The sequence below is a fragment of the Anopheles gambiae genome, chromosome 3 (genome assembly GCF_943734735.2).
Source record: "Anopheles gambiae chromosome 3, idAnoGambNW_F1_1, whole genome shotgun sequence".
Classification (NCBI taxonomy): domain Eukaryota; kingdom Metazoa; phylum Arthropoda; class Insecta; order Diptera; family Culicidae; genus Anopheles; species Anopheles gambiae.
In genome coordinates, this window is record NC_064602.1 from 21,608,989 (window position 1) to 21,634,376 (window position 25,388).

The 25,388-nt window shown below is 44.6% G+C and overlaps 1 protein-coding gene across 3 annotated transcripts in view; it reads left to right on the forward strand.

Moving 5' to 3' along the window:
- Positions 1-29: 29 nt before the first annotated feature.
- The window catches only part of LOC1279925 (zinc finger protein chinmo), a 106,599-nt gene continuing 81,240 nt past the window's right edge, over positions 30-25,388 (forward strand). For all 3 annotated transcript variants that reach the window (XM_061654113.1, XM_061654114.1, XM_061654116.1), the window contains exon 1: positions 30-716. The gene's annotated coding sequence lies outside the window, so the exon portion shown is untranslated. The remainder of the gene's footprint in view (positions 717-25,388) is intronic.

Below are 25,388 nucleotides of genomic sequence, written 5' to 3' on the forward strand. Positions count from 1 at the left end.
ATACCAATTCCTTCAACAACCTTCCCTCCCCCCCGTGTAACCCTCTACGTTCGTGTGCGAGTGCGTGAGTGAATCAACAACAAGGCAGAAAAATCCTTCGAAAATCCAAGTGTGTCTGTGTGTGTTGTGTCTATACAGTTTGGCATTGGTGGTGAAAGTTTTGGTTCTATATTCTGGCAAACCAACACACACACAGCAACAACAACGACAAAAAAACAACTGTAAAATTCCAAATCAAGTCCAAAACGCCACACACGCACTGAAAATTTTGGGCCACGCAAAACTACCCCCCCCCCCCTTTCGGAGCGTTCCATTTTTCGTTTGGTACGTCGCGCAGTTTTTTTGTTTCTCCGTTTTTCGGTTTTACCGTGTGGCAAACGGGGCTACACGGGCGCGGCGTGCAGTGTAAGTGCGGAGTAGGCAGTAAGTGCAACCCCTGCGTACGTACGCGTCAGTGAGTGAGTGAGTGTGTGCGTGCGTGCAATTGTGCGTGAGTGTGCGTCGCGCGCGCGAGTTTTCCGCGGTGCGTTTTGTTGGCGCAATCGGAAGTGCCGGTGGAAAGTTGGAAGCGCCAAACGCAAGCGATCCTTTTTCGACAAGAAGGGAAAAAGGAAAGTAAGGCAGAAAAGTTGGGCAGAAAAAGGCACCCCAGCGAACACTCCGCAGAAACACGGCCACAGACAGTCGCGCGAGATTACAACAATCGACGAAAAAAGGTAAGAAAATAGATAAAACAAATATTAAGTAACATAAAAAAAAATTATTTCAAAAATCGATGTGAAAAGAATATTTGCTTTTAAAATAGAACAGCGAATCAGACTGGAAAAAAACCTTTCATCCCAGGGGGAAGCTTCCTCCAACCGTCCCAATAAAAGGCACGAAATCAACAAATCGCGCCTTCACTCCCGCGTAATGTTTATGCGTTACGGGGGCTCGGGGGTCCATTCATCGTGTGCCACCACCCAGGACCCCCCCTTAGCCTTAGCGAGAAGCATCGCGCACCACGAAGGGCGAAGGGATGGGTTGGCGGTGGTAGTTTGTTAGGCGGTAGTTATGCAATTTTCGTTGATTTGTTTCTATTTTCCCTCCCGTTTTCGATGGACGGAGGAAAAAAAACACACAAAAAACACAGTGCAGTCGTCGTACTATGTCGGGGTGTACGGGCAACAAAAATCCACAAACAACGCCAAAAATCAAACAACACAAAAACATGCAGAAAATGGCGAAAAAAAAGAAGCGAAAAACAGTCAATCAAACAACGAAACTACAGACGAAAGCGGAATGAAATCACTTAAACAAAGCCGTAAAGAGGCGATGGTTCGAGCATTCGAATGAATTTTAAACTATACACAGCGAAGAAGAAGAAGTAGAAGAAGAAGAAGCAGAAGTATAAGAAGAAGAAGAAGAAGAAGAAGAAGAAGCAAAACAAGTCAGTTGGTTGGGGGTGGTTGGGTAGTGTAGTGCAGAAAGAAGTAGACAAAACGGGAAGTGGAAAAGTGAAGTTGCAGAACATATCGGCAGGAGTGATGACTTTTTAAAGCACATTTTGGTGTTGGTTGCTTGTGCTGAATGCTCTCTCATAAATCAGGAAATTAAACTGGCTTTATGCTGCTTACAATCCATCATAAATAAAAAAAAATAAAAAAAACAGTGCATCGTGCAAGTGCTTATGCACCCGAAGAGAAATGACAGGGGAGAAATTAAGCAATAGTTTTTCCCTCGATGTGCGTACGCAACACGGAGAGCCGGTTTGTGCAGTTTTTAATTTGGCTACTTTTACCGTTCGTGCGGACGGTGGCTTTGCAGGCCGCGATACGCATCTCTTATCGGATTAAATCAGCTTGTTAGCGCGTTCTTTTCCCCTCTACTAATTCTAATTCCACACTGCTGGGGTGCCAAATTGGGCCTTGGCATTCTAATTGCTATCGGGCAGAGGACGAAGAAAAAAGATTGACCAGATTCCAACGACCCAGGAAAGAAACCGGCAAAGGGGTGGAGAAGAAGCACAAGAATTCGTATTCTAATTTTTGGCTTTTCCGCGGCGGTGTCCCTATAGCCCTTAGCCGCGCAAAGGCAACGAACGGGCGCTTGCTGTAAGTGTGGCGTGCAGTGGAGAGGAAAAAGGAAAGGCCTCTCGCTGCAAATGCGGCAAGGAGCAAAACGCATTGGCAGCAATGGCCTTCGGGGCCTTCCGCGGGCAATGCGTACTGCTGTTAAGCTGATTTCCGGTTTTCTTTCCCTGTTCGTGTTTTCTTTCCCTGTTGTTTTTTCTCCTGCTTTCGCGTGATTTTTCGACGCTGCACGGTGACTGCTCGTCAGGCTTTCGCGCTCTCTGCGGTGGTTCTAGCCCGTGTCCTTACACTTCCGCGAGTCCTTCGCTTGAGTTGTTTTTGGTTGTTGCTTTACCTATTACTTTCGCGCTCGTTCGTTTAGCTTCGTACGTTCGCTTACATCACGCTCATTTCATTTCCGCGTCGCACGACAATTTGCATATGAATTGGACTAATTTTTTGTCCCCGGGTTTTCTGGAGGGGTTGTTTTTTTCTTTCTTAGAAGGTGCAAGAAGGGTTACAACAATGGTGTATTTTTTGTGTGGCTTTTTTCTCTCTTTCGTCGGTTTAGCATTTCTAAACGAAACGTGAATCAAAATGCAATTGCTAGGTCAATTTGGTGTTTTTGAGTTGTTCTATTAGTTTTAATTATTAGATGCAGTTATTTTAACGTTTTTGTGTTAGAAGGGTTAAAGATTCGTACAAATAAATTTAATTGAAAATTATAAAGCACTAATTGAATAAAACTAAAAATAATAAAATCAAATTTTAATAAGCAATATTATAAATTATTAAAAGAACGTTATAATAATTTAATAATTAAAAATATTTATTCAACTTTGACTGGGAAAGGTGCTATTCAAACATTAAAATCAACATATTTTTATATAATAAACCATCCAAATTATTCTTGTGATTCAATTTTACTCATTTCTACCCATTTCTACACCGACCAACTCGCGAGGAACTGGTCAGTGAACTTTAGGCTGCGTGTGTGTGTGTGTGTGTTTTTCCCATTACCCAGCTCCAGCGATCCTTTTATGTTCCTACATCTCTTGGGATTTTATTGCCACACGAGAAACACACAAGCGAGAACAAAACCGGAGTGAACAAGACAAAAAAAAAATCCCCCGCCTGAAATAAACATTCACCATCACAACCCTTGTGATATTGCACCGTATTAATCGCGCGTGTACGTGTGTGTATGTGCGCGCAACTGCGCTGCATTCCACACCCGTGGCGAAAGGTGAAAGGCGCCCACTCGGTGCGCACACACAGGGGCACACCAAAAATCCTTACTTTCACTTTCACAACCCCGTCCCAGCGGGATGCACGTGCGCGATGCCGATCCCAACGCGTATCCTTGCACTGCAGGTCCATCGGTGTGTGTGTGTGTTTTCCTCCTTCGCTGGTGTGCACCGTGTGTGCAAGGCAACCGGCAAGAACAAGCCAGCGGGCTAGGGGATCAAAACGGTTCCGGTTCGGTGGCATCGCTGTGGCAATTGCAATCATTAAATCACAACCGTGCGCGCGCTGCACCCTTCGCGCAGATTCGCTGCTGCACTCGCGTTGCAGGAAGCCCTAGGGAGAGCGTGGAAGAAAAGCGAACAGAACGCGGCGTAATAAGCAGCCAGGGAGCGAGGGGTAGGCTGAAACTGCAAGCCGAAATGGCCGTTCACCCCTTAGATGCAGCCGACTGTGTGCGTGGCGAGGGGATTTTCTATACCCAGCGAGGAAACTGCATTATGCAGGGCACGTGTACAGCGCACAGGGAAAGCGGGGTGAAAATGCGTCTGCCTGCCAAGCCGTGCGGGTGAACGGGGCGAATGGCGGATCCTTTATTTCCCTTGTGCCGAGTTCCGGGGACAAGTGTCACTGCAGAGGGCAATGAACGCGGCGCCCCTGTTTTGTTATGACGTTTTCTATTGCAAAGGGAGTTGTTTAGAATATCTGCGTGCGCGCTCGTGTGTATGTGTGTGTTTCGAGAGTGTAGAAAGGATGTTTTGTTCGAGTAGAATGAGCATTTGTGGGAGCTACTGAAGGCAGTGAAAGGAGAAACTAATGAGTTTCAAATAAATGAGAATCATTTCTCTTGCTTTATGAACAGCATTTTCGTTTAAAATTAGCTTAGCATTTAAAGTCCTCTTTTTAACAGGAAAGAAAGAACAGGAAAAAGAACAAAAAACAAACTATTTAAATTAAAATAAAATCATAACAGTTCAGCGCGAAAATAACTGCTTCACGTACGCAAAACATATCGTTTATGCATCGAATAATAAACGAAAAAATATTTATAAGTCACGTTAACCATAACCATAGCAGACAAATAGCACACGCCACGGCTGCAAAACAACGCGGTTGTTGATATGGAACGCACCTGCCAAAGAAGACAAAAGAAGTAGAAAAAAACAGTTTGCACCACACTAACTGCAATGCTGACGCCGGTCACGCTGCAAGGAAGGCAATAAAGGTGAAAACAAATTTTAACGAAAATGATGCCAAAAAAACAAGCAAACACCTTTTATATTGACCGAATTGGCTCGTGCGTTTCCGTTTGCTTACGCACCCTTCGCGCGACAAGGTTGGTACGCGACAAGGTATGTGCGTATGTGCGCCCGTGCGAATTGTTATTGTTGGTCCCGCTCCGCAATGAACTCAATTTTTGTGTGCGTGGAGACATAAAAAAAAGAAGTCTGCACGTCGCTAGAGCAAACGCTACGTGTTTTTCGCGCCTTGACAGACAGTAAATAGTTGGAAATGGAAGCAAAAACCAAGCTTCCAGGTGGCGCTGTTTCGCTGTTGGCGTGTGTTGGCGCACTGTCGCATCGGTGCACTCGTTTACAGCCTTGCTCGTAGGCCAACAAAAAAGGGCATTTCCGTTTTGGTGGAAATTGTTTACACACAGACTGGAGCTACCGGATCGGAAGTAAATCGCGTTTTTGCCGAGACGAGGTTGTTTGCGCAGCAAGAACGGATACGAAAAACCCGAAGTGCATGTTTGTTTCGTGCGTTGCACTTCCGGATTGGGCAATGAAAGTCATAATAAAGTCCAAGTAGACGCACACAAGCTATTTTGCAAGCGAAAAATGTCTTCCATTTTTGGTTAGGACACCTCACTGCAAAGAGCGGACACGATACAAAGGGTATCAAACAAAAGCATGTGTACGCTGTGCTGTGAATGCGCATGGATTCTGGTCTCAAGGACTCGCAAAGCGAGGTCTACCTGGTGCCTGGTGGTGGGTACCGGTTCCATACCGGTGCGCGTAATAATTTAATTTGAAAAAAAAGGCAATGTAAAGCAGCGCTTTGCAAGAAAACACGTGTTTTGTGCCCGTAGCATAACAGGAGCGTAACAGACCCAGAAACGCTCCCGAAAGAGGTCCCGCTAGGCAGCTAGTGCGAGCATTAGTCATCCACTGTTTGCTGCTGCGTATCGTGTCGTTGGCTAGCGGCCATAGAGCCGCCAAAAACAGGGAAAGACGTGTCACAAAGGCCCAAAGACCCCTGAGGGTTAGTTGTGTGTGCAGGCTTTATTTCGGGCAGAATATTTGCTTCTTCCCCCCCCAAGAAAAAAACGGGATATTGCGCGTTTCAGGGGTCTCAAGGGCTGTGTTGTGTAAGAAAACGCGCACTGGCGGCGAGAGCGATAATGTTAAAACAGCGCGCGTATGAGAGCGCAAGAGACGGATGCCTTCTGGATGGAGTGGTCTTGATGCAGTTTGTAATCAATCGAAAAGAAGAAAAAAAAAACACACACACACACCGCACGGAAGAAACCTTGTTTGGGGGTTATGAGGGGGGAAGTGGTGGTGGTGGTGGTGGTAAACATAATTCAGCATAACAATAGAATTTATTAGAACGAATTTATGTCCGTATGGCCTGTGCGTTGCTTGTGCCTGTCGGCGGCACACCATTTCCTTTTGCCACGGCTCGCATACGGAAGCATCGTCATGTTGTGTCAATATTAGTTCGCTAGTGTATGTGTGAGTTGAAAATAGCACACAAAATAAGAAAAACCAAAACGCAAAGAAACCATCCCGTTCCACCAAATCGAACGGGAATGTGTGTAGATCGTGATGTTGTTGTTGCAGTTTCTACCTTTCTTTGCATCGTAGCTCAGATTGCATACATTTAGGCGCAATCAGGAGCAGGCCGTGCAAAAACCGTGTGCTTTTTTTTTTGGTCTGCTCCCGCCCCACCCATTTGATGGGGACGCATGGTAATGGACGAATGGGGAGTGTGTGTGTGTGTGTGTGTGTATGGGGTGTGTTTTTAGCTCGTGTTAGTGAGTGCAACCGATAAGGAGGGTTTGCAAAAATAAAATAAAAAAAAACCCGGTGGTCCCATTTCGATCAACAATACTGACCCACTGACGTTATCGGGGGGTTTTTATTTTTGGGGGGCGATTTGCTTCCTTCATTTCCTGTTCGTTTTGCGTAGAGGTGTGAATTTAATTGTGTTTGCAGGTTTGCAGTATTCAATGCGTAGTTGAATCAAAATTAAGAAAAAATAGTAATCATTAAATGTGAAAATATTTTCTTTATAAAAACACGCCAAAGCTTCCTCCTTATGTTCATTAATATTACCAAATGCATGACAAGCATTATCTACCTTTGCTGTCATTTAGTATCTCACAATCTCCTTTCTCTTTCTTTCCTTGTCCATCCCCTCTCTCTCTCTCTCTCTCTCTCCCCATTTCACTCTTGTTGCCTTCTATCGCGTGACCTAACTGACATACGCTGGTGTACTTTACTACGCCCGCCCGTAAGTACGCCGTAAGCGATTGGCCAAACTGCGAAATAATGATTCAGTTTTCGGGTGCGGGCAGCGTGTACAAAACAACAACACAATACATCACACACACACCTATTGCGTGTGCTTCCAAAAAATGCATAGATGTGGAGGAGAATGGGAAAAAGTAGAAAAAAACACAGACACACACACAGATACGGTAAAACGCGCAAATAATCATAGTACAACGTTCCATTGAATGGTACGGTATGGTTGAGGCTTTATCGCATCATTTTTGGCGAGTGGCGAGTGGAGTGATGCGGCGTGCCAAATTACGGCGAATGAAACAACGACGTGGAACATATGGAGAGTTAGAGAGTAGTAGGGAGTAGAGGCGGAGAGGGTTGGCAAAAAAATCAGCCACAAAAACCTCAACCAACACCGAATGGTTTGGAAGTAGTAAATAAAGTATTTGTTTTGCTTTGTTTTTGTTTCATGTTTGGGGAGCTCCTACTCTCTCAAAAATGGCAATAAAACTAAGTGACAATGAAGAAGAGATGGCACAGTGGACGGATTACCACCCCCTCCTGCAAGCCAACGACGAGCAGGACATTAAAAACGGCTGAGACCCCCGGGAGTAGTCGGGGCGAGCACAGGACGCACTAGCTAACACGGTGAGCAAAAGCAGGCGACCGCCAAGAAGGTGAGCACGAGAAGATTCCTTCTTCTGTCACGCATACTGTCCCTGGCTATCACGGCCGTCCCATTCATGCTGGCGGCTCGAGCAGCTCGAACGACATCGTCAGCTCAGCGCGAGCGAGCGAACCCAACGCGAGCGTGTGGTGGTTGTAATGCATTTCTCACTCGAGTGTGCCGTTGCTGTATGAGTGTGTGTGATTGTTTTTTTTTGCCTTCTTCTTTTGAGCGAAAGAAAGCTGTCGAGAAAATGTGGCTTGGTCGGGGGGACTGTGATGGGACGGGAGGGTGAAAATATGACCTTGAGAGATACGATTTTTGCAAAAACAAGCGCGCGATGCGCGATGTTGCCGCTGGCCCACCGCGTAATGTGTGCCGGTGTGAGGTGTTGAATGAACCGAACGCAAACCGGAGCGCAGAAACGGATTTTTATGTTTTTTTGTGTACATTTTTAACGTGGATTGACAAGCTTTTTTCCTTCGTTTAATATGTGAAGATTCAACGGGTTGAGCTGTGAAAATATGCTGTTTTTTGTTTTGCATTTAATTTCGAATTTATTTTAAGTGATATTATGCTCTTTTACTATCTTCAATGTGTTGCAAGGAAACAAATGAAGTCAAACACAGCTGGGGAGAACCTTAACGTCATTGTTTCGCCATGCACACAGCATTTTAAATTCAAACAAACAAAACAATTATGTTAATCGCAACGAAACTGCATTGGCATCTCGTTCCTACCCATCTTTCCGTTCGCGCTGCAAGCAACCGACCCCAAAAAACAACATCGAGCGCGGCAACCGAACGCACGTGATACCAATTTCGGTGGCGATTGAATAAAAGGTGCAAAATTGGCAACCTTTGGGCGTAATTTATGATATTTGCCACGCTAACAGCCCGAAGTGGACGTCAACCCGAAGAAGCTGATGCCGCGATTGTGCGTGTTTTTCCCCTCGTTTCATCACTAGTGCTGGGGGTACCATCTTTAAAGACCTTCAAACATGGACAAAAACAAAGCAAATAAAAAAAAAACACGATGCACACGATTGATGGTAAATTGCATCGATGCAGGTGTGTTGGTGTGTTGAGCGCTCGATGGTCGATAATTCAATTCAGCTTGATATTTGATACGATTCACCGCATGCGTTTGAGGCGAAAGGTGAGTGAAGAGGAGCTGAAGAGGAGTTGAAGAGAGGGAGGTTTTAAATTGGGACGGTTCAAGCCCGTGCTCAACATTTGAATGTGCACGAGCGCTCTCTCGTGTATGTGTGTGTGTGTGTGTGGGGGGACCTATACACTTTTCGATAAACAAACATTATGCAATCGTGTGCATTCTCAATCGGGCGGGGTTCAGCGGTGGCGATGTGCGAATTTTGATGATGCGATGTTTTTCGATGCCGAGGCAGAATTTGGGCGGAAAGGCAGAAAACTGAATTAAACATAAAAATAGCACACGCAAAAACACACAAACAATCAAGCTGATGGAACAGGTTCCAATACAGCTGAAAGAGCTGAATTTCTTTTTTTTTGCGTAATTATTTTCTTAATCGATTGTATATGTTTAATTTTAAGTAATCATTAAAATTAAAAGTATATAAAACATGTTTTGAGCAGATAATTTTTCTAAGAAAAATTAACAAAATCAGTGAAATGTCAAGCGTTTTGTTTTACGTATTTTAAATGTTTTTGTAACTTACCCAGAGGCAATGCTCAATTGAAAGTTGCTCAAAGGTGTAATTATTTTCAGTGGACTCTAAAAAATATGCTAAAAAAGCTTGTACAAGCACACAACACAAAAAGTATTATGCTAACTAAAAAGAGCAAAGTTCATGTAAACGATTGTCTTCAGCAACAGTAGTGCGTCGATAAGGATGGATCAAGAAGAGATGGAATAATAAAAAATTAGCAATGTCCACCTGGTCTGTGCAGGCGCCACCAGTCGTATTAAAAATCAATTAATCGAGCAAATGCTTGATAACATAACAATCAACTTCTTTGATACAAAAAAAAAGCGTCTCAATGCAACGTTCCTGCACACATACATACACATACATACAGTACTGATAAGATACATTTTTGAAAAAGTTTGTTTATACTTGCAATTCTAAGCATCAAACTCTCCTCTTGTCCTTGGAGAGTGTTATTTATTGCGACTTGATTTTTTCATACGATGCACCCGTACCTGATATGTACTGGGCGATGATAACGCCATTGCTGATAAAAGAAACCCCGAAGAAACTTAGAATTAGAGAACCACAACACATTCCAGTGATTTAGATAGCGGTCTCACTGTGCGTTTGTGTGAGTGCTCTTTGACACCTTTGGTTCCCCCTGTTTTCCCATTCAGACCGAAGCGAATTGTGATTGTTTTGTTTTTGGCAGTTGTTTTGGCAGAAGAGGAAGATAAAAAAAAAACACATAAAAAGATTGCATTTACTAGAGATTTCTGGTTTTATTTGCTGTAGTCGCGACATCGCGTGTCTCTATCTTTCTTCCTGCATCTTGTTTTTTCTCTCTCACTCGCCTGAACATCATCATTGCTTTTGCTCAATGATACGCTCACACACGCGCGCATGTAAGGGATATTTGTGCTAAAATAGTAAACGATTGTGTTGTGGCTTTGCCGCCGTCATCGCCGCGTACTGGGCGGCATTGTGTGTTGTGTTACACACGACCCTGTTTCTAGCCCATTGAGTGCAGCTTGCGATCCGGACCGTTTCATCCGGAGTGCGTTGTTGTTTGGTCGAAGCAATGCTACAAATTCAACGAGTGGAGAGAGAGAGAGAGAGAGAGAGAGCTAGTAGTGTTTATAGCTCTTTTTTCAATGCTTTTGTGTATCTGTATGGAGTAGAGCTCGAGTTTGTGTGGAGTTTGTTTGTGGAAGGCAGTTGCAGAATGTTGTTTTTTTTACTTCTTTCTAATACGCCACGTCCTAGAAGCAAGGGGATGGGAAGGGAGCCCGAATATTGCGTAAACAAAACAACCGAGGAGAGCGCTAAGAGCTTGGTTACCCTTCTGGGAAAAAAACCGTGGCCACGGGAGCCGCATCGATCCTTCGATATGGGGAGCACTTTTGGTGGACCTTTTTTTGCAGCTCTTCAGCAAAATCAGACGATTCAGACGTTTTGCACTCCACACTTTTGTGCTCGACGAGAGAGGGGAAAGAGAGAGAGAGAGAGAGAGAGAGAGGTTTGTGGAACGCACTGTTTTTTTTGTTTATGTGAAACGAGGGTGGCGCTTGCGTTTTGTTTTGTCCGCGTACCGCACTGCCCTTTGCCTTGAATGGGGTCTGTCTCCCCATTCACCCGTTCCTATCACCAGCCAGTGATCAGTGAGGGACTCAGGAATTCAGGACTATGGTAGCGTGAGGCCAATCGGGGGGGATGTGGAAGGGACCAGTAGAATTATTGGTAACGACAACAAACAACAACCGCGCGAGTGCGCGCGAACAACCCGATCGGATTAGGAAAGCACGCGGAGCAGCACACTCCCTCTAACAACCATGGCGCGAGGGAAGGTTTGGGAAAATCGAAAATAATTTTCGATATTCACCTACTCCCCCCCCCCCGGTCCACTTTGGTGGAGTTTTGTTTGGTTTTTGTTTGTGTTGATGTTGTGGTTGCTGCCATTTTTTGGCCCTGCTAGTGTATTGTATTTAGGTGCCTGGTGGTGTGGTAGGAGTTGCCCAGCCAGAAGGATATATTGGCGAGAGCCGGGGGCAAGGTTTATGGGTTTGATGGGGGGAAAAACGCCAAACGGAGGGGGGCAGGTCGTGGCGTGCTAGGGCGGTCGCGTGGGTTTGGGATTATTATATTGCAATCAAGATACGCGGAATTGATTCATTACTGTATTTGTTTGTGAGCTGGTGAGGAGGTGGAGTGTAGGCGCAGTAGTGTGTATATGGTTTGTTTGAATTGTGTTTTTTTTTTGTAGAATTAAAGATTGTATATTTTGCAAGCGTTTTGGAATCGATACCTAAAGAACCTTTACTTTTATGGATTTGTTTTAAACAATACATTTATAGTAAAAATGTTATAAACAACAATATAAAGGTTCGTCGCTTAAACTATCACTCAACGAAAGTGTTTAAATCTTTCTCATCATTTCTCTTCAAATTTCTTTCCAACAATGAATCATTTGGTTCCACATTTGTTATGCGTTATATCTTTTCTCACCACACACCAAAACCAACACCGAACCGCTTAATGAGACAATATTTTGTCAAGCTTGCACCATCATGCACCTCAGAATGCACACCCCCCCCCCCCCCCCCCCACTCACTTTGGGGGAAGGTGTAGCACCAATCTGATGCACATTAATGCCATCCCCGGGTTGGCATCTCGTACGCGAGCGAGCGAGTGAGTGACCGCGAATGAATTATGGCGAGATAATGGGATGATAATTGATGGTGATTAGGGTGAAAAAGATAATGCGTCGAAGGGCGCCTAAAGATTAGTTTTCACTTCCTGTTCCCTTTCTCTCGCGCACACACACTCTCTCTCTCTCTCCGTCTGCCTTTTAGCCACCAAAGGGATTTTCTTTCAACCCATTCAAAGGCCTGGGACAGAAATTTAATTTGTACTCTTTTTTCAACACCGCATCGCAAAGCAGCCGCACCCGCACACGCCCAAATGGGAGAATGTTTTGGGGTGGATCATGTCCACCCCGAGAGGCGCAACAGTCCAAAACCCTACACAGAGAACAGCAAAAAAAAAAACAAACTTCCGTTAGCTTCGTTAGGAGATGGGCTGCGCTGGGCATGTCTTCTACGCTGTCCGTTCCCTGTTTGTCGGCCACTTACGGCCGGCGGAAAATGCACATTCATCACGGCGCTGGCTGCAGCTCGCAAGATCTAGATCTTCTTCGGTTGCCGCGCGCTGGTTGCTGTATGCATATGCGCGGCTCGCCACTGGGCCGAGTCGCAGGGTGCCATTATGTGTCATTAGTTTAGCTGCCACGGGATGCAAAGGTACACATTTGCGGGAGGGATAGTGCAGTAGAATGCCCTTTCTGTGTGTATGCTTGTGTGGGAATGCGTGAAGATTTCTTCTGAATGATTAAAATGATGTAAAAGCTTTGAAAAGGTATTAACCAACAGGGAAAGGGTTACAGTGCTTTGAAGCTTTTTTTTTATACAATAAGCATTTAGTTCATTTTTATCAAAATGATTTTCGACACAAAGCCTGTCACTACTGTCAGATCAGTTTGTTTACATTTCAATTGTACGCAATTGGACACTTGCTGCAGCTGGTTGGGCTACATAAACAGATTGAATAAAAGCTCATAAAAACCCGCACAATGCTTAGCTCATTCTACATCACGTTTACAACCATCAAATGGACGGTATGAAGTGCAAAGACCTCTCACATACGTACACGTTAACTACTCCGAAAACAATAAAAAAAAGGAAAAAGCTAGTAATGATCTTCCCGCGGGCTGCTCTGGCTAGTAAACTATCCCAAACGAACTATAACGAACGGAATGAACTCACGAAACCGTCGCTCAACCTCATCGAATGGAAGACAATTCATCACGCTAGTTCGCGATGGAGCTACACACACACCGTAGCAAATCGTTGCATCGCTCCCGCTGTGCTGACGGCTACCTTCACGTCGTTCCTCTCCTTTTCTGAACGCGCAGCATATTCGGGTATTAGAATACGGTCGGGCTTTGCCTGCTAGTTCAGGCATGGCGCAACACTATTATGAATGCGATTACTCCACTTCCAGTGCCGCTGGATAGGAGCTGGTTCGTATGCAACCGTATGCAAGCCAGCAGTGAACCGAGCGATGCGTGCATGCACATAGAAGAAATGATACCACAAAATCCTAAAATAAAAGCCCTTCCAGAAGGGGTGGTTGCTTTTTTCGGTTATTTTTCCCCCACACTCCCTCCATGATATGCATACGAACCTTAAAACCCAATTCATGCAACCACAACCATTAAACTATGCTCTTACCCTTCAACCACCTTTAAAAAAATGCTTCCAAAAGCACTGCCCTGCACTTGATTGCTTCCACCATACCGCTCTTTCTTTCCCACGTGGATCATACTTACGGCTGGAAGGTGTGTGTGTTGCGCGCGTTAGGAAACAGAATGCAAAGGCCGATCCTAATGCACTGGCTGGGTGGTTGAGGCTGTGGGCTGCGGGGCCACGGCAATTACTTTCTTACGCGGGGCGGCCTATCTATTACTTACCGGCCGACCGACCGACTGAGCTGGCCCAAGGTGGGGATTAAAAGTGTGCTTAAAGGGACCGGTTGAGGGTTAGGAAAAAATAGGTACAAAAGAGTGCGAAAGAGAGAGAGAGCAATAGAGGGCAAAAAGGGGTTGTTTTTAAACCACAAAAATGCACCTCTCAGCGCTTCAGCTTTCGGGCTTGTCGGGCTTCCTCGGTGGTGGGGTTCATCAGACATGAAGCTGCAGCACCGATCGTACCGAAAGTCTGAGCGCATAAGATGAAGAGAAACCCGGCCCTTGCGCATGCTATTGCGCAGCATATATGCAGTGTAATGATCAGCATCAATCAAAGTGCAGCAATAGCGAATGAAAGGCTGATCCTCCTAACAGAGGAAAAAAAAAACCCAAAAATGTGTACGTGAATTGTGTAATCCGGCGTTTGTTGATCGCTCTCTCTCTTTCTTTCTCTCGTTCTGTTTGTTTGTATCTCGTTCCTTTTTTCCCTTTCGCCTAACGCAGTGCAGGAGAGTGTATGCATATGGGTGAGGCGCTTGTTTCTCTTCTTCTGCCTTTATTCCAAACAAAATGTACTCGTAAGCGAGTGCAACGGTATTGCGGAATGATGAGCACTATTATTTGGTGTTTTGGTGCGGTAATGTAGGGCTTGGCTTAGCATTCGTTGCCTTATGATATGCGTATTTAACACGTTTCAATGGGAAAGGTTGCATTGTTGTGGGATCAATCATTAGCTTAGGATCGAACACATCTCTTTTTGCCGGGCAGTTTTTGTGTAGGGTGAGAAAATTGGAGCATCGTTATGGCTTATTGAGGGTGCGAATGAATAGAAAATGATATCAAGAGATGTTGTTGTTGTTGTTGTTGTTGCATGAAATGAGATTGCAATTAATTTCTTTATATTTCTCGCTTTCCCGCTGCAAAAGAGTAGGTAAATAAGTAGTTATTTACCATGTAAACTAGCAACTATAGCTATAACGATCATCAACCGTAACCTTACCACCCACTACTACAAGCCGTAAGCAATAGTTTTGGTAGTTTATGTTTAGAAATTATTTAAAATATTAATTTATGCAAACGTGCTTATTAATTTTTATCCCCTTCTCTTCTTGCAGGTAAATTTCCCGACTGGCTATACGTACATTTCACCTTTTGTGGGTAATTATACAAGATCATCTGTTCATTTTAGGGTGAGTGAGTATGCGTGTGTGTGTGTGTGTTTTTTTTCACGAAATAGAGCTAATATTTAATGCATCTTATTACGGCATCAGCATAATCGAGCTGAAACCGTATTCAAACGAACCTCTACTACATTGCATGTAACGTGAGCCTCCTCCCCTTCTCCAGCGAAATGCCGTTTTCCCACCTGAAGTACCTTTGGGTGAAGATTCGGAGCTTTTTTTCCAAAAAAAGACAAAAAAAACCTAATCATTCAAGCCCGCTAACCGCAACCGTCCTGCTGGCGCTGTGACCCGCGCACAAACACACACACACGCCCCGAGAAAGGTTGATGCGTTTCGTTATGCTCCATGCACCGTTGCTATGGTGCAGCAGCAGCTACACGCACGAACGTACGCATGCACCGCGCCCCGTACGTCTGCTTTGTCGCCGGACGCATAATTTGGCGGTTTTTCTTTCACGCATCCGCACCACATCTTCTATGCCCTCCCCCGCCCCGCCGAGAGCGTGTTGAATCCGCGCACAGCTTCGACTGAGGAGCGTTTGTGTGCCTTTTTTTTTGGTGTTGCTTCTTCATTCAACGCTTTCCGCTGTCTTTACCTCTTTTCGGGGTTTTTTTTTTCTTCTTCTCCCTTTATCGTTTGTTTTGTTCCAAACAAACTGCACCAAAGGAGAAAAAGCAAAAGGTTAGCAACCATCCCACTCTCGTACGCTCTGCCCTTTTGTTTTGGTTTCTGTCCTCAAGGTGGCAAGGCGCCAGTGGGAGCGCAACAAAGATGCATCGTGCACACGAGCCTGACACATCGCAGCAAACGGAACGCATCGCCAAGGTGTATGCGGTGCCGGGGAGTTTTTTTTGTCACTGGGAAACGAGCGGAGGACAGGCCAAAGCGGAGGGCCACAAAAAGGTGAAGTCCGCTGACCCCTTTCGTGCTGCTTGTTGCGGTTCCCAAGCAGCGGCAGCAGCATACGCAGAAGAAGTATTAGAAAATTGCGCTATTTTTTCTCTCCTCTTCCTGTGTGCAGCCCGTTTGGTTCGTTTTTTTTTGTTAGGTACTTTCTCCCTTGCTTTCTTGACCCACGGGAGCTTATCTTGAAGCCATCTTCCCGCTTTTTTTTGGTGTGTGCTTTGTTTGTTACCTTGCGCGTTCGTGGTTTCGTCAACCCACTGGGTGAAAATTTATGTAAAACGAATGCACGATGGTTGCATTTGCAATTGTGGCTGGAGATAGGAATGATGAGTGATGCACTCACTGCTTCGACACCCGCGAGGAGCGAGGCGTTTTTTTTTGGGAAGGGTTTGAGTGTTGAGCTGATGGGCTTTTTTTAAGCTGAAATATTAAAGATGCACTGCTAGAGAAAGCGAGAAGATGAGGGTGCTGATTAGAAGGCGGAAGAAAAAAAGGCAAAGGGCATGAAAGAATACCTTCAAGTGGTGTAATGATTATTCAGTATGACCGAGCAAAAAGTGGTTGAAAGTGGCTTGTAGCAACTGCATTAAGTGCGCAGTGTTGCTTTGATGTAAAAATGCATCATAAAAACGTAAACCTTTTGCTTACTGCGGCTGTCAGATATGATAGTCAGCTACTCAGCTTGAGAGTTTCGTACGTTGCATCATATTGAGTAGTTTGTTGTTATTTCTAATTATACTGTTTGTGTATGCTCTATTTTGCCTTTTTTGAATTTGTTGTTTTGCATTCATCTGTTTACGTGTTTTTTTATCGATTACACTGACTGATGGTCTTATACTTTTTGTTGTATTGTTATTATCTTTCTTTTGTTTCTTCCTTTTTAGTTTCTTTTGGTTTTTGTATGAGTTGCAGTATTACTATTTTATCTCTTTTTATTGTTTCTTCTATTTATTTTTATTATATTTTTATGTTAGATATGTCTTTTGTCATTTGATGTTCGTATTTTGTTTTCCTTTTCTTATATGTTACTTTTTGTTATGAAAGCTTCGTTTTGATATAATTTTACATGATTTTTATTTCCATTTTCATTTCACTTACCTTGAAGCGTCCATAAAATTTAAGATAAAACGTTTCTATAATAAAGTACCTGTTTTTATAAATAACATTACTATTTTATTTAAAAAAAACTGAATGTTGCTTAAAAAGTCTGACGAAAATTATAATCAAATAAAAAACCTAACAAATAAAAAAAAACAAATGTATCAACTTTGCTACGAACAAAAGCTTAATTTGGTATAACCATTTGTGTGTGTGTATTTGTGTTTGTGTCCAAGTGTGATTGAAGCATCTATCTCTGACCTTCTCAAGGGTCGCGCCACCAAGAGGACGCTCGAGTACGAGATTAATGGAACCGAGTCGTGTGGGGGAGACATCCCCCTAATGCCACAAGTGGCCATCCATCCCAACGAAAAAGCGTGTCGGAAAGCGCACAAAGATAGTTTGATTACAAAGCACTGCACAGCCCGCCAGAGCGGCACACCATGATCGTATTTCCGCTGGACGGGACGGGCGTCGTCGTGGCAGGGCTACCCCCGGCAGAACGGGTCACACTCGCATAATTGTGCACTCAAAGGCCCCAAAATTCCTGTAATTTCGGGGCCACTTCAAACCTCCCGCGGTCCGGCGGGAATCGACGAACGATGCAGCCGCTAACGGCCCCATGCGTTGTGTATGCGTTGTTTGCTGGCTGCGGCAGGAACAGCTACACTACAGCGCCAAGATCTAGATAGAGACGGCACAAGGTACAAGGTAGTTTTAGGGTTGTTGGTCAATTTCTCCTGCCGCTTTTTTTTATCTTCTTCTTGTAAAGGGAAGGGGGTTTCGTTTGGTCTAGGCCCTTTGTTTACCCTGTTGCGCGGGATCAAAATGCATCGGTGCGTTTAAAAACAGAAACTATCCAACCCGCTCTTCTCCCAACTCCTTTTTCTTCTTGGAGCCAGCTTCGCATTTGTGCATAAGCTGGCGTGGAGCAACCGAACTTACAAAGCAACCATTTGTAGCGCCCTTTTGCGCCATGGCACAGTGTAAAACCGAGGGGGGGTTTTTGTTATTGTTGTTAGTCGTGAAAGAATAGACACCTGTACGCGCTACGCACACGCACACGCACAGTGTGTGAGTGTATTTAAATGCAAAACCAAACCGAACCCCCTGCTGACCGAGGTCTTTTTTTGTTTTGTTTGGTGGGCTCTGCTTTTCACTCGTTACAATTCGGTTTCAAAGACACACGCACCCACCGGCGGGCGTAATGAAACAAACCGAAAAAAAGACACCCTCCCCCTTACGTTGAGGTTATGAGTTATGGCTTTTAGTTTGGCTCGGCTCGAGCGGTGCGGAGGGCATTCCCGCATTGTTGGAATATTTTTCATGCCAAACGGTCACGAGGGCCTAGCGTGTGTCCGCGGTGCATCTTAATGTGCTGACGTTTCAATTACGGTATTTTGGACCGTCTTTTTGTTGTTGTTGTTGTTTAAATAAAAGAGAGCTAGATATTGTGCCGATCAGGTAGATAAGTTTGTCATACGTCATACGGTTGAGGGTTTAAGGTCGCTTATTGCTTAAAATGATCACTAAAGTTGATAAAAAACACCGTTCAAAGTAAGTGTTATATTGCTGGTAGTTTTCAAATCAAATGCAATTCAAAAAGCTTGAGTGTCATATCCGTATTCAAGATGCTTATGATATCGAATATCCCTTTTAGGCTTTTTTTACAGCACCTCTTAATAGACCTCTCAGCAAGCTCGAACCCCATAAAACGGGTGCCACCCGGTACAAAGCGGCCGAACAAATCGTTCCAATAAACACTCACTTCACCCTTTCCCAGGCGGGACGGTGCATTCCAGGTAATGCGCACCTTCTGCTCTTCTCCACTTGCACTTGCCTTGCATCGAAGTGCAGCAGAAAGCGCTGCAAAAGGAAGCGCAAGCAACGGAAACGGAGCTGAAGCGAACGAAAAGAGCTGTAGAATTGCCTTCCATAAAATTGTAGATTGAGGTAGAAAATGGGTGAAATTATACATTATAATAAAACTACTTCCCAGCATACAAGTGACCTACGATGGCTGCTGTAGGTTGTAATTATTTATTGCCTATTTATGAGCAACGCGGTGTTGTGGTGTGTTTACTCGTGTAACTACAGTGACGTTTACAGTTGTGGTCGAATTGTGTTGGCCCCGACCAAATTGTCGGGGAACAGAATGAATCTGTAAATGGGGTTTAGTTTTGTTGATGCTGCTGTTGCTACTCTATGCACACAGCCTCTATGCACAACGGGCCACCTGATCGTTATGTTGGGTGATGTTGCACAACAAGAACACGATAATGAATGGTGCGCTGTTGCGCCTAGCTCGCCGCAGCAGTAGTAGAACAGCTCAAGAAACAAAGTAAAAGCACGACATCCCACCCCGAAAAATAGATACAGAGAGAGAGAGAGATAGAGAGAGAGAGATTGTCCGAAAAAGAAGCATCGAAAACTATAATGACGCCAGGGTAAAGTGGAGCGCCCGGCCCGTTGAACAGTGCTTTGAATTTCCACCCAACGCAAAAGGGGTAAAGCAAGCCAAACACACACACATTAAGAACACAACGGGAGCAAATGAGCATAATAATGCATAGCGCTAGACCGAAGAATGCACGAACATCTCATTTGCCTGTCCTGTGCTGCTGCTTGGCCTCCCTCCCGAAAAATAAAACAAACGCACAGCAAGATTGCAACACGACGGATGTGAGCCCGCGAGCACAAAAGGTAAAGAAGGAAGTGACCACATCAAGCTTTGATTGCACGATTGTAGACAAAAACCCGGGCCGTAATCATTATTTTTATTCATAGCAACGGTAGTGCAACTATCTCCCCGTGTGTAGTGCTACCGGGTTCCCGGCCCCTTCCCCTGCTGGACTGATTAAATCGTAATAAAAGGAAGCGCACTCACGCTGCTCTCTAAATCTCTCCCTAGCTCTTTGTCCAGTGGCCAGCAATCGGAATCATGATTTCAAATGACCGGACGGGGTTGTCTTTTCCTCTTCTTCTGCTATTTTTCTTGTGCGTGTTGTCGTCCTCTCCAGCCGACATCCCCATTAGGGAGGAAGCATTAGAAGCACTCCACAAAGCGACGCATCGAATCGAACGTCCCACTGCACGTTGCGATCGTGTGGAAATGACAATCTTTTCCAAGGAACGCGCGCATAAATCGGGCTCTTTTTTCGGTTACTCGTGTGAAAGCCTTATTTTCGTTCAATTATTTTCATCAACCTCCGTCTACAAACTCCATTCTGGCCAGGTCTGTGGAGAAGTGCATTTTTGTGCCAGCTCATCCTAATCAACCTCGGCGTCGAACTGTGTGCCAGCGAGCGAGCGGCTATACTTAATGCAACCGCGACCGAGCGCACCGTTTCACTCGATTTCGATCGATTCGTTTCACCAAGAACGTTTGTTACAACAAACCGGTGATGGTGATGGTGGGAATTGGGCAGAAGAAATCCGGGACGGAAAATTACTGCCTCCACAGAGCACGGGAAACAAATCGGGGCCACTGAGTGCAAGTCCAACTTTACCTGCGCGAGGCGATGCTTTACGTGGGGTAGTATAGAAGGAAGTTGAATTCTCTGCTCCGTGTGTCTTCCCTTTCGAACGGGCATTTTACGGGAACATTTTACGATGTACCCGTTGTCTTCCCCGGGACGTACTGTGTGCTTCCATTGCATGTGCGACCCTTTGCGTGTGGACAGGAAGTCAAGCGAGCCGCGACACCCCAGAGACCGGGGCGACGATTACTTCCCGACGAAAACGCGTCCGTCTGCGTCCGTGTACAGCGCCGCTCGCAACCATCATCATTATCAGCCGTGGCCGATCGTCGTCGTTAAATGCTGGCGGAACCGTCGGAACCACATTTCCCACCGTAGTGTGCTTGGTAGTTCGTGTCGGTGAGATGCAATGTAGTATGTATGTCGCAGCGAAATAAAGCCCTGATGCCCGACAATTAGTGTGGTGGGCCCTTTCACCGCAATTGCACCGATCGGCGATTGGGAAATGCAAGATAAGATTTGTTTTTTTATGGCGAGTGTGTTGTTTGTACGATCTCAACAGAGAGAAAGAGAGAGAGAGAGAGAGAGAGAGAGAGAGAGAGAGAGAGAGAGAGAGAGAAAGCTTCTTGGAAACTGGGTAGTAGTATCTTGGGAATCGTTGGCCAAAATAAAGGGCCTTCTCGTTTAATGACACCTCTTGCAGTTGCAGCCCGCCGCAGGTTGAGGGATAGATTGTGTCACCAGAAGCGACTCATTTTCCGCCTATTTGCCGAGCCACACTTTCAAACCCCAAAAAAAAAAGAAAGAGTAACCAATTTTTCCAAAAACCCATTTCTATAATCCGTTTATTCGTCCAGGCGAAGGTGTTGTAGGCGATGATTCCCAAGGGTGACCTTATTCTTACTTCCCTTGGTAAGAGAGATGTCCTGCACGCCATCACACATTCAGACATTTCAGGCTCCTTCCCGGCAAGGATAGCTCATTTTCAGGTGTTCTCGAATGGTTCAGATGATCCATTTTTTGCATTAGTTGCGTGTAAAGACTTCCTCTCCCTCTCTCTTTTTCTCTCTTTCTATGTAATAACGATTTCCACATGCGTTTTCGTGCGTGCAATGACGTTCGTTTCCAATTTGCGCGAGGGCTAGAACGCGCACACAGAACGCTTGCCGGAAAACCAGCAACCAGCAACCAGCGATAGAACGATGGGTGCGTGTGGTTGGGCGGGTGGAGAGTGAAAAAAAAACCATACGGTTTGCGGTATCGCATCATTTCCCGATTAAGGCGCAAGGGCAATTCGCATCGGCGAAGGTGGAGAAAGGCATAACGCACCTTATGCGCGCGCGTGTGTGTGTTGTTGGCTGAAGATTGCATTATTATCCATAATTTCCATCTAAATTTTCTCTAATTCTTTCTGCCTCATTTGCTCAATTTCAACCCAATTTCCGTGATTATGATGCTGCTGGCTGTGGTAGCAGTAGCAGCAGCATCCCTGCCAGCGTACCATCTTCGTTGAATTAGAACGGTACGTGTGTGTGTGTGTGCCTGGAGCTTGTGTAGGTCTACGTGGTTTAGCAAAACGTTCTCGAAAAAGGGAAGATATGGAACGTGTTACGGGTCGTTTGCAGGACAGTTTTTTTTTGTATGGTTGTTGCTCTATTTCGCAATTCACCCACATCGTTAGGTGGATGCGTTTGGCAAGAAGATGGAGTTAGCACACCACCAGGGTATATGAGCGTGGTTGGATACTTTAATCCAGCGAACAGCTGCCAAAATATATATGATGGCTGCTTTGGTAGAAAGTTTTATAGAGCAACACATGCATTTTAATGGTGAAAGAAACCCGGTTTGGGTTTAAATTAACACGATCTGGAGTTTTATTTGGGTTACGAACTGACTTAGGCTCTACATTAGAAGAACCAAAAGCGCACTGATTGCTGAAGCTCCAAATCTGAAAGCAATCACTTTCCTTTGCCTCTACACTTTTCAACGAAATGTTCTTCTAATCTCCCTTTTGTTCCCCATGCAAACCCAGCAACCATTCGAAATAGATGATGCATGCTACAATGGCAATGCGCAGTGCTTGTTTGCTTTAGCTTGTGCTCCGTCTGTCTGTGCGTTAATTTGTTGTTTATGTTTTTCTCGCATAATTCCTTGCTTCCTCCGTAAGCCCGATGGAGGCCCGTGTGTGCCTCTTTAAATCAATTACACGAGTAAGTTGAGCCACAGAGCACGGTGTTGAGTTGCCTGGTGGGATGTGTCTGCACCCGGAGTTTGCTTTTATTCTTTACTCTTTATCATTGCGATCCCCCACTAGCACCGTAGAGTGTTATGTGTGCTGTGTCGGATATGATCTGTGAAACGTGGCTGATGTTGCTGCTGCTACTCTACGCACCGATTAAATTCGAATGACATCTGGAGTGGTATTTTGTTGTATGCAGAGGAGCTCGTTGAGTGTTGCAGATGGTAGATTTAGAGCGGAAATTATGCTCAGCGCTCAAAGCACAGCCATTGCGCCAGGGAGCATTTAAATGGGATCATTAGCTGTTGTGCAATAAAGCTAATGCTGCTAGAGGTATTCCAAGCAGATATGATATGAGTAATATGAAAAAGTATTAGGTTTTTTATTTTATTTTAGTAATTTTTTTAAATGTCCTGTTTATTCAGGTTTTTTGTATTGTTTGCACATTAAAATTTTTATTTATAAAAATAAATTCATAATTTTTTTCAAAAAAATAAATTTTTTAATTATGTTCAGTTAGGTAAAACGCTATTTTAAAAAAAGCCAAAAAAGAATACAAATTTCCAAGTTATCAAAAACAATCAATAATTATATTAAAACTAAAAACAACATTATAATAGTAAACAATAATTATTAAGAAAAAATATTTTTTTAAATTAAAAAAGAAACTAAAAGCAACTAGAAATAAAATAAACAATACAAAATAAAAACAAAGAGTTGAAAGATAATCATTATTTACATGTCTAACGAAACAAAAACAGATCCCAACAGAACGGACTTAAAAATAAGAAACAAAACGTTCAAAATAAAGAGAGAAAAAAACACACTTACTAAAGAACAAAACAAACCAAACACAACAGACGTGTGTGCATCATTAATTCTGCCGAAATGCAACCGCCATCCTTTACTGACGCAAAAGACCTTTAATAAACCGGACCGAACAAAATTACCATTTTTTTTGTTTCTGGCGCTGTATGTACACGCGCACAAAATACACATCTGCAAACATTTGCCTTTTGTGTGCTTTATGGAAACAATGTGCAAAAAGGCAAAAAAAATATTAAAAAAAAACGAAAAAAAACTGCACACAATGCGACCTTCAAATTTGTCTCGCAAGCGGCAGAGTTATGATGTCATCGTCGGCAAAGTGCAACCATTTGCTGCTGCTGCTGCACCACAACCAAAACTGCACACCGCACGCTTGAAGCGGCCGCATGCAGAAGAACGATAGCCAGCCCGAACCGAACAATAAAAAAAAATAATAGGAAGAACACCGCACCGATTGTAATGTGTACTGCGCGCTGCATGTACGGTCACCTTCATCCCACTCCCAGGCATGGGGAGCGAGAGGGTGCTGATAACAAAACAAGCAAATGTGTTGCCTGTTCTCTCCACTGGCGACCCAAGGGCAGTGGGTCGCGATTTTGGGTGGAGAAAAATACATTAGACAAAATTAACAACTTAACCATCATGCAACCAACACGTTCACCACAGGCAGGAAGGAGACTGCATTGCTGAATGAAACACACACTTTGTTTAATGTCTCGGCTGCTGCTGGTGAGATAAATAAATCTTTTCCAACAACCAAAAAAAAAAAAAGGCCAAAAATTTGCAGCCTTTTTGACGCACAGAGAGGGTGGTGTTGGTTTATTATCTCACTGTTTTGTTGCGTCTCTGTATCTGCCGCATTTTTTCAAGGACAACCACAGAATGGCGTGGTGGTGGGTGGTGTTGCATCAGCAGCTGCAGCTTGACAGTGGCGCGCTGTGCATCAACAACATGCACGAATTCGGTGTCTTGACTGTGGCCTGTTGAAATATATGGTTGCTTTTTGTTGATATTATTTTCGGTTGTAATTACTCATCCCTGACCTTGAAACTTGCCGGCGTGACTCGACACTGTGCGCGCGCGAACAAAAATGCACTTGCTGCAAGCAGTGGTGGTGGTGAATCGATTAAATTCACCCTTCCGTGACATTGTGCTTTGGGCTGAGCTGATGGCATCTCACTAAAATAGGAATATATTAAGAATATGCATCAAATAATATTAGGCAAAAACCAACCCTCCGATGCGTAAATGAAACTGTTTGCTTCAAATAAAGCCGAACAAACCAACACTGATCTTCACATGATCTGCATAGTGGTTCTCCTTGAGCGGCCGAAACCGAATGAAACCGTTTTGATGTTTTGTGGTGTTTTTTGGCTGGTTGGTTGGTTGGTGCCTTCCCTCACCCCTAATACTAGGTGCATTCAGTTTCGGGTTCCGGAAATGCCTCGAATGCGTCCGCGTCGGTCCGCCGAGGAAAGAAAGCTACAAAATTCCCATTAGTCATTGCGCGATACGTGAACGCACCCGGGTGGAACGGAGGTGCACCGTGAAAAGGGGTCGGCGGCGGCCGTGAGTGAGCTGAGCGCTAAAGTGAGGTTTTGTCGATGATGTTGTTTTTTGTTTGGTCGGCGTGAGAAATAGTTGCTGTTGAAATGTGTTTTCTTTTCTTTCTTTTTTCGGTGGAAAGACAGCGTATAGCAACAATACACCCTAAACGCATAGGTTAATCGGGTAAATGCTATGGGGTGTTTGGTGGGTTGAACGCGACCCGCGGCTGACTGTGCTTATCGGGTGAGAGCCATCTTCGCCGGCCCTTTGCTTAGCGTACGAAAAGTAAAGAAGCTATGCTTGTATTGTGACTGATGCATCTTACGCGTCGCGGCCAGCCATCCCTGGGTCAAAAATGCCAAAACAACGGCAACAATTCGACACCTTTCCGGTGGGTCAACCAACGATACCGATCTAGTTTATGTTGCCTTCTTCGC